Raw genomic sequence first — 10,296 nt, 5'->3', positions numbered from 1 at the left:
CACACAGGATGCAGCTGCAGCTTTTGCCAAGGATGAGGAGATTCCATGGATGTCACAGCTCGCACCGGGGGCAGTTGTGTTGGTTGTGGTGGCACCACCCTGAGCTGGATTTGGGAGACCCACCCTCCCTTATCACCTGCATTTTGCTATCCTTGAAGCTTGTTCTGACTGTCTGATAGAAATGTTTGTGTTTTCTATGACTGTGGGACAGCTTTTCCAGGGGCTATTTCACTCCTTTAGCAAAAAAAATTTGGTTTCTGGTTTTTCCAATGAATGGGCAGCTTCAGATCTGTTGCATCAGCTTCTTCTCAGGCAGATACACCTCAGTTCTTGTTTTACACAACTTTCTACTTAAAAATACCTTCAGCAGCTCTCTAAGCAACAGAAAGGACAAAGGCAAATGCTTGTCTGCCCAGGAAAACATAAATGTTCATCTGTCCATCCTGATGAACAACTGCAGCTGAACAGCAAAGGAAATTAGAGCATTTTTCTAATTCTCTTCCTCCTAAGGGATCATCCTTGCAAAAACTGATGGCATGGATGCTCACACACTTTTAGTATTTAAAATCATGGTCTGCTTAAAGCTGTTTTCTGAAGAGCAAGAGAAGTTTTGCTGAGAGTCTCAATTCCTGGTGACCAGACTTCAGTGAAGATCCTTCTGCAGCATTATCCAGATTAGTTGTAACTCTAATTTTCCTCAGAATTCACACATCTTTGCACTGGCTTTCCACACCCTTTTATTTAAACTCTGATATTATGCAATCATTTTATATCACCCCTCATCAGCACAGTATTTGAACACTTCCCACATACAAACTGGGAGAGAATATAAATTTCAGTTAATTCTTTGCCTTTTTTTGCACTTTGGGGTAAAACCTCAGCTTTCATGGCAGCTTTATTTTTCATTTTGCATGTTATGATTTCTTCTTAATGTACTATTGCTTGGTTAAAAGGGATTTACTGAATAGAAATATTGTTTTCTAAAGAAATTTCCAGGGTTATGGTAAAAAGATGGGGAAAAGGCTCTGGTAATCCACAGTTTGTGGGGCAGCTGAGCATGGTTAGAAGGACACAGGACAAGAAGTAATGAGGAAAGCTTATGAGAGCTGACAAAGGGCTGAATCCAAAAGGAATTCAAGGAATGAATTCAAGCCCTGTCCCCTGTGTCAGGTGCAGAAGTGGTGAATCATCCTTGCTGCTGGGGGAGCAGAGCTGCACATGAATATATCCTAATACCCAATTTCCTGGTTCCTGCAAAAAACATTGGACTGGAGGTTTTCAATCTGTTTAATTCTGATTTGTAAATGTATCCTACCTCAGTGGTAGAAGGAAACCAAAGTTTATCACTTTCCTCATTGCTGAGGGCCTTGAAATTCAGCACAGCAGCTCCATCCCAGATTCAATTTGTCAGATTACATTAGAGCCCTTCAGACTTTAAAAAATGGGCACCTGATGAGCTTCTCTATTACATTTCCAGAACTTCTTGCACTTAGCAGCATTTTTCAATAAGTTTCTTTGCAAATTAATTGTCAATGTGATTAGATTCTTATTCAGGTGCTGCAGACAACAACTGGAATGTCCATGTGAATATGGAATGAAACACAAGATTAAACTTGCTGCAAAAGCAGGAGGAGATCAGTGACTGGCAGTTTTTAGCTTTTCTTTGCTTGGTTTGTTTTTTTTCTTTTGAATTTAAAGTCCTTGCCAAGTTTTACTACCCCCAAAATCACATGTCTATGCCTCTAATAAACAGCTGCTAAATGATTCTCTGAACAGTCTGTTCTCCTCCTGCAGAAACCAGGCAGGAGCCCACCTCCAGCTGGACTTGGCCACTTCTCATCTTGCTGTGCCCCTCAGAGAAACACAAAAGCACCCAGAAAAACAATTTTGACAAACTTAATCAGAGACTTGCATTTAAAGATGTGTGGGATTAACTTTATAGGAAAATTTATACATTGGGAGTCAGATGTCTGGTGTGGCATGGTGAGAAGAAAAACAGAGAACCAGAGTTTGTTTTCAGGAGAGTGGGGAAGCACAGCATGTACCAGGAATGTTGACAGCAGTAGCTCTTCTTGCAGCTTCAAAACATAACCCTGCACATATCACAGGGATGTTGGACAAATTTACCACTGCTACTTAAATTGGAAAAGAAAAACAAAAATCTACAAAAGCACCATTACTGCTGCTGCTGCTAAACCCCCAACAAAATTGCTTCTTTTCTGATAAAGGTGCACCTCTGTCTTATGTGAAGCTTAAGAAAAAGCTGTACAGAGACTGAAGCTGTTATCTCTATAGACCTGACACTTTAAATAAATTGTTTATCACTTATAACAGTTTTATTCCAAACAGTTCCAGCTCTGTAAGTGTTAGCTCTGTGGATTTTTCCCAGAGGCAGGTTTAAAGCACAAGGATTAGCATCAGACCTTTTCTGATGCTAAGAGAAGTCTGAGTCTGGATTAACAGCCCATGGTACCCAGAATGGGGAGTGGTAACCTGTGAAAAGATTGGAGAACTAAAACCTTCAGGCTAGAAATTGTTCCTGCTCTGCTCTGCCAAGTGCAATAATATCACAGAAGGGACACCAGTGGCATCAGCAGGGCTCCACAAGATGCTTGACCACTCTTAAATCCATTTTGCCTTAGGAAGCCAGAGCTGTGTTTAATTACTTGTAAAGTTACAGTGAATTTGAAAGGAAGGAACTGTCAGAGTGCACCAAGAAGCCAAGTAATTATCCTGCATTAAACTGTGGGTGCCCCCCTCCCCTGAGATGAACTGAATTTGTAAATCCTGTGAGCTCTGGAGTCTATGGAACCACTGCATCAAGCCCAGAGGATTACAATGAGTTTTCATTCTGAGGCTGAATGCAAAGGCACAAAAAACTAATGATGGTTCTGAAGAACATTCAGGTTTCCAGTTGCTAACATCAAGAGACTTATAAAGCAGGAAAAATACAGCTGCGTCCACCCAATAACATCAATTTGAGATCTGATGCTTGATCCCACTTATCTTAATTACAATCTTTCATTAACTAGCTAAAGAGAAAAACAATTTTAATATAGTATCTCTTGGCAGAAGACTCAATTGAACAGAAAATTGAGAAAAAAAATTTAGATTCACAATGCAGTAAATAGTCAAAATGAAGACTTTTTCCTCAGCTGCCCTCTTGTTATAATAGGTCACAAAGTTTTCCAATTCCATTATCTTCCATGATTGGTGGTTTTTTGCAATGTAATTGGCAATTGTTGTTTCAAACTGAAAATTAAAATGCAGGGTTTGGTGACAAAAGAAGTTTCCTTTATTAAGACATATTAAAGAATTAGGAGTAGCTCCAGTGACTGAATGCAGCAGATTTAGCCCAGTGAAATAAAACTTCATCATGGTTAAATTGTTTAAAGTACTGTTTGCTCATAACTGAAGAGTAAAGGGAGCAGCACAAATGGGATATTCGCTGTTCCAGTAAGTTTGTGATCTTCATTTTCCAGAAATATGTTTGTCAAAGAGCTTCCTATTATGAATTTGATTATTACCTGTATAGAAACAGGAGCTTCAAACAGCCATTGTCAAAATTCATTTCAGAAATTGGTCTGGAAGACAAGTATAAAGGCATTTAATCAACAATCCTGTCTAATAAAACTGATTAGAAGAGCACTGCTTTGCATGAGCCCACCTTGATCATAGTGAGAGCAGATAGCAAATGTTCTGAATTTGAATAAATTAGCAACAATCCCATCAGGGTGCAGAGATAAGGTAATATACAGATATGAACTGCAGCAATAAAAGGTAAAGTGGGAAATCAGATAAGATTGTTTTTCTTAATAACTCCACTAACTTGATCCAAAAGGAATAACTAAAAGAATTCAAAGTGAATGCAGCTTATTGTGGTCTTGGATTCCTCTTCCAGATCAGACTGTGAATAGTGGAAAATTCATCAGCTCTCCCTAAATCCCTTGAAGATTAATTACACTTCTGCATATGTGTACACAAACAGCTACACACCTGATACATGAAGTCATTTTCTAAGGGTGGAAATATTCCCATTTAATCCCACCTTTGATCATGGAATATATTCAGAAACCAACCAGACTCCCTTGCAATGGAGAGAAATGAAATTAAATTAAATGCATGGAACAGCCAGACTTCATACAACAACTTTAGGAACAGCTACACACAAAATGTGCCAAACACAGAATGGGGAGAAAGTGCCAAACACAGAATGGGGAGAAAGTGCCCCTTTCCTTGCCCAGGGATGAAAACCAGCATGGATCATTCCAGCTGGACACTCAGAAAGGCAATGGCAATGAAATGTTGTCCTGAGCAGGACTGGAGCTTCTGAAATGAGAATACAAGAAAAAATCAGCTCCAGGGATGAACATTTGGCACATATACAAGGACAGAAGCCATGGCAAGCCCAGGGCTAACTCTACATCTGGGTTTCTACTGCTTTCACTGATGAAAATCCTTCCCATAAAAAACTTATAAACAAAATGAACATTAAAATGATGGGACCAGTTTAAAGGGCATCATTTAACAGAGACAGTGAACAGCCCAGCACAAAAAATTCGCTACAAAGATTATTTTTTCCACCTCTTATTTTATACCTTTTTCCACTTGGGCTATTGAGCATTTGGTCTTCAGAGTAAGAAGCAAAAGGGAGAACAGCAGAGCCAGATATTAGAAAAAGACATTATGAGACAGGCCATTATAGAGGGGAAATTCTGAGAAACTCAACTTTGTCAAAGTAGACTTGGTGGAAGTTTTCCCACTCAGCAGAGCTGGAGCATTTTGCCCCCTGACCAAGGTTGGGTGGTTCTTGTAAGGTCACAGAACCCTTCCTTTAAAAGCACCAAACAAAACATTGGTAGATGTAAGTTCTAAACTTACCCCAGCTGTAAATATATTCTAGTGGAGACTTAATAATTCAAATGAAAAATTGTGGTGATTATATTTAACATCACCAAAAGTAAAGAGCACTTCAGGTGATGGCTTCCAGGGAGGGGAAATGAAACACTGGGGATAAAGCCATCCTTTAAACTTTGTACATTTTTATTATCATTGCAGGAGCAATTCAGAATTCTGGTGTGCAATGTTAATAGGACAGATTATTGTTCACCTGAGCCCCAAATTTCCTATTGCTAAGGCAAAAGAGATTTTTACTTATTATATTCTTAAAGTCCATTGAACTATTATATGGCAAGATGCACCTGGATTCCAAACAAACTTTCAAGTGCTTCTAATGGGGGATTAAAAAAAAAAAAAAAAAGCTTTTGAAAGTCAGATATATGTGATTGAATAGCTCCTATCACAGGTCTGCAAGTGAAGCTTGGGCCTAATTCAGTCTCTCTGAAGTTACTGCAAAAATAAATTTTCATTTTTAAGGTTTTGGTATCTCATATCAGCCAAGAAAGATTGAAAAAGAGCTGTGTTCTGAAAGACTTGGAGTTAGCTCTGAGGTATAGTAAGTCTGGCAAATATAAATTGAATTTTCCTTCACATATATTCAGTCCCTAAAATACAAAGTGCACAGAGACATGGGAGTTAACAAAAAATCCCTTGATGAGGATAGTCAGTAACAAATGCACTGATTTTGTGTGAATGAAGGGTCAGCTTTGCCTCTGCCCCATCCAGCCAGAATAACACTCCTTGGCAAATGGGAAAAGTTTTTAGTGAATGAAGATATTAAAAAAAAGAGGATTTTTGTCCTTGTTCATTTCCTTTGGCAATGCAGCAGCATCTCCAGTGTGCTAAAAAACAGGCATGAAAAGGCTGGGGAATCACAGACCTCTGATATTGCATGGATGAGCTTAAATTGCCTCTCCAAGAGCAAATCTGCAGCAAATGCTGCTTCTCTACCCCCAGTCAGAATTCTTGGGAAGGCAGGAGAAAGACCCACACCATTGGCACCTTCTGTATCAGCATTTCCTTTCCTCTGGGGAATGCAAAAGTGTGAGTAACTCAGCCCTCCTCAGAGATGGTTTTAAGAATGGGAGAAGAGTGAGAGAGATTTGATTTCTGCTGCAGGGACTGGAGGATGAGTCAGGAGCACCAGGATGTGTAGGTGGGATCCAAAGCCCTGTGTGCATGATCAGCCTCATCCCTCACCTCCCTGCTCCAGCCTGTCAAGAGAGTTTGTGAGTTTTTAAAAGCATGACCCTCAACACACACAATAAAATCAAATAGGTATTTTCTTTCTAAGTGTCTCACATAGATAAATGGTGAAATTATCTATTATGAAAGATACTGGGGCCTTCCTACCTTCCAGAAAATGCCTTACATTTAATACTTTACTTCTGGTATTTTCTCAAGGAGCATAAAACCATCATGAAGGCTGAGGTAACTGAGAAATCCTGAATAGGAGGAGAAGCTCTGTCACTTTGCAAAAAGCTTCTAGCCACAGCTTGCTGGGAAAAGCTGTGTATTGTGCTCCCAGGCTCTGTCCCTAACATGATTATGCAAAGTAGATGATAGTAAAAGTGCTGCCCTGCCATCACGTACATTTGCTCTCTTCAATTTTACATAATTTTCATTGAATTTAGGTCCATCAGGTCTATAGAGTCATGTGAAAATGAGATCCTTATTTGAAGCAATTGATGCAGTTGAAGAAATGGGAAGTGTTAAGACTTCTACCTATTATGCTGAGGGGGGGGAAATTATCCCCAAAATGCAAGGAGATAAAATCTATTAAAATGTGCAAGTTTGAGGTTACTCCCATTCTGGAAAAAAAAAAATTAAAACAATTTAAAGAAGGAAATCTGGTAATCACAGCTGTCCTCAGAACACTTGAACATATGTGCTCAGGTGGGAATTATGATGTATATGTAACATTGCTAACAGACCTGAGCCAGCAAAGGCTGCATTCCCACAGGAATCTCAAGTTGGAGTTTGGAGTGAATGCTCCAAACTTCAAACATCAACTCTGGGGTAGAGGCTACTGAGCAAAATAAACAAGGTATAAAGCAGGGCCAGTAATTTAAAGGCAGATCTTGATCTCAGCAAAGCAACAGAGCACATTGGCCAAGTCAGCCTGTGTGAATCCACCATAAATTCCTGCAGCTCCAGGGTGTAATGAGGAGCTGCTCTGAGTGGGAAACTGTGCAGAAAGTGCTAATTAGAATTCTGGATGCAGTAGAACTGCTGATCCAGAGGGCAGGTTTATGCAATTAAGTCTCTCATAAAGATATCATACATATTTGCCAAACTTCTTCAGCAATCCTTCATTGGCATCATTGGTTTTTACATCAAATTATAGCACCCCATTACAGCTGATAAAATCCTGAGTTTTGCCACACAAGCTGCAGTGCACTGAAATAAAGTTCTGCCTGCTGAATCAGAAAGCAGGAAGTAGCCAAGTGTATCAATCCATAACAAAAACAATTGCACATTCTACCTTGGTAATATTGTTAGCTGTATCTGTGCCTTTTTACAGGAACAGATTGATATATATATAGATTTTTTTTTAGCATATTTTTTATAGTAATGTCAGTCACGACAGTGTTGTCTACAGCCTTTCTTTAAACCTGTTTATTTACTTGAAAGTTTTTTTTTTTGCTCCTGAAACACCCTAGGCAGGCACATGGTAAAAACTGACATTTTTTTGGCTATGAAGATGGAAACACTTCAGATCTAACCCAAATACTTTAAATTACTGATGCAGTTATTTTGGCTTTTTTTTTTTTTTTTTTTTTTTTTTTTTTTTTTTTTTTTTTGTCTGTGTTGTTTTAGAAGGAATAACTGGCTTTGCAATATGTGCTGTAAATTACAGGGAAAAAAAAAAAGGCCTGAAAAATAATAATAACTAATTGTCCCCTATCTCCTCTTACAGGTATCTCCTAAACAACCAAATAGACAGAAAACAACACATTCTATAGGGAACTTTCACTGACATAAATGGATTTTTTTTCCCTTTGATTCACACTTAGGAATAAAAATACTTTTCTTTTCTTTTTTTTTTCCCCAGTCAGTCTGGTATAATGTCATTAAAGACAGTGGTGGAGACATTGAAAATAGTGAAGGACAAAACTCAGAGACTTTAGGCAACACCAGGGAAAGTTGCTGCTGATCCAGGGCTGCATCTGCCTGGTTAAAGGCAAAGTGACCCAGGTTAAGAAAATCTCCCTATCAATGGAACCACTGAAAATACACTGATGATTTCTGAGAATCCAATTTCTTCTCAAGGTGATCGACAGTGAGGAATTTGGTTAAACAGATAAAACTCCAGTTTGAGATGTATTGGTTTATCAAGCATTCCCTACTGTGAGTAATTATACACTTTGTACCTTGAGAAGAGACAGAATTCCACAGTTCTGTTTTGCTTCTGTAAATGAAAATTTAGAATCAAACCAGAAATGTTTATAAAACAAAACAGGAGATGGGACAGGACTAATTTCCATGGCCATTGGAAAAAAAATGTCCAATTAGTGGACCCTTGTTTCAGAGACAAACTAACACTGACTCCAGAGACCTATTTCTACAAATAGGCTGGTTCTACTGATTTATCATCATTGCAAGCTAAATTTCAAGCAGACTTGTTCCTTCCACAGCTTCCTCTGCTGTTTTCTGTGCAGCATTGCCTGCCTGGCTGTGCCTGCAGTTTGTCCCTTTTGCCCCTGCTTCAGATCAACCCCAGAAAACAACTTTAGGCATCACCCACACATCGTAGCCTAAGGGATGATGCTGCTGAAAGGTGCTTGTGAATTCCATTAGTAAAAATGAAATGCCAGAAATGAGGGCCCTGAGAGGATCTCCCAGACCCTGAGTAGCTCTGTGTGTGCTTGAAGGAGCACACGTGCTTCATGAAAATCTGCTGCCACCCTCTGCCACAGTGAAAGCTGAGTGTGCTGTCATTCTAATGTCAGCCAGGCAGGCTTAGAGCTTCCCTGCTTGCTATTTTACAAACTAGGAGGTGTAGTTTAAAAAATAAATTTATTAAATGCCCCCGAGAAGAAAGGGATGAGCTGAGCAATCCTAATCACAATGCTGCAACTGTCAAGGAAGGGAATTCCTTTTGGATCTGGCCTGACCAGCTGGGCTGACAGGGCTTTAGCTTGGCTGACACTTAGGCACTATCAGTAAAAATCACCTTCAGAAAAACATGCTCTGATGTTGGCTTGGCTAGCCAAGGATTCAGGAATTGATCCTTGTGCTCACCTTGAGCTTGTTCATTATAAATCCACTGGTTAATCTTTATGCCTCTCTGTAAGCCTGGGGTATGATGGATTTGTTAAACTGAAAAATCAGTTTAGATTGTTTTTAGATGACTTTTCCTTCTCCAATCCCCTTTGAGCTGGGATATTTTAAAGCACAACAGCAGCAGTAACAAACCCCTCTGTGCATGCTCAGAGATAATTATTTGCATTGTTTCCAGCTACTTTTCCAAGGTTTGCCATCTGATGCCCACCTAAAATGAAGCCTCTCTCCACTGGGAGAACGAGCACAACTGGTCACAAGGGAAAAATTCAGTTTGAGAACATATGTCAGAGCAGAGCAGATTCCCTGTCTGACAGCTGCTGCCCTCAGCCTTGCTGCTTCACCCTTATTTTGATTTAAATTCCCTAGTTTGCACCTGTAAGAAGCTGTGCAGGGCAGATCTTGAGAGTGAATTTTCCATTCAGTCCTTGTTTAATATAATCAAACAGACCTTTAAGCAAAGGAAAAAGGTGATTAACTAGAAGACAAAAAGGCAATGCTGCTCTAAAGAGCCTTGTGAAAAAACTAACAACAAAAATTTTTATCTTTGTGGTTCTTCCTTCTTTACAGGTTTCACGGGGAGAAAACCATCCTCATATCAACTATCTTCACTGGTTTATTAAAAGATATGCAAAATAAACAAACTCCAAGTTTTGGACAATTCCCTGGGCAGCTCTGTTGAAGCAAAACTTCCCACAGGTTTCACACTGAAAAAAACCCCCAGATTTTGAAAGCTAAAGCTTACAAATCACATGAAAACTCTTCTCTTCAGGAGGTCTTTGTAAGTCACAAAAGATATTTTGTTCAGAAATACTGAAATGTGCCAAGTTACTGAAATTACTTATTTTGTAGGAGGATGTATGGACCTGAGAGTAATTTGGTGCAGGAAGAGGCTCCAGAAAAATGTTCTTCTGCATGTACTTCTCACCTATGTAAGAAAAAATCCTGTTAGATTCTATATCAAAGATGTTCTAAATCCCCCAGCAAAGGTTAAATGGCTGGGTTTAATGCAAAAGCTGGCAGATGATAGTCTTTTACAAATGTTCATGAGGCACACCAAAAATCACAGGATTTGGAATGAAATTTTTTGCTTTGTTAAGGGCACTAGCACAT

This window comes from Erithacus rubecula, assembly GCF_903797595.1.
Source record: "Erithacus rubecula genome assembly, chromosome: 18".
Classification (NCBI taxonomy): domain Eukaryota; kingdom Metazoa; phylum Chordata; class Aves; order Passeriformes; family Muscicapidae; genus Erithacus; species Erithacus rubecula.
Note: the sequence above shows the minus strand (reverse complement) of the source record.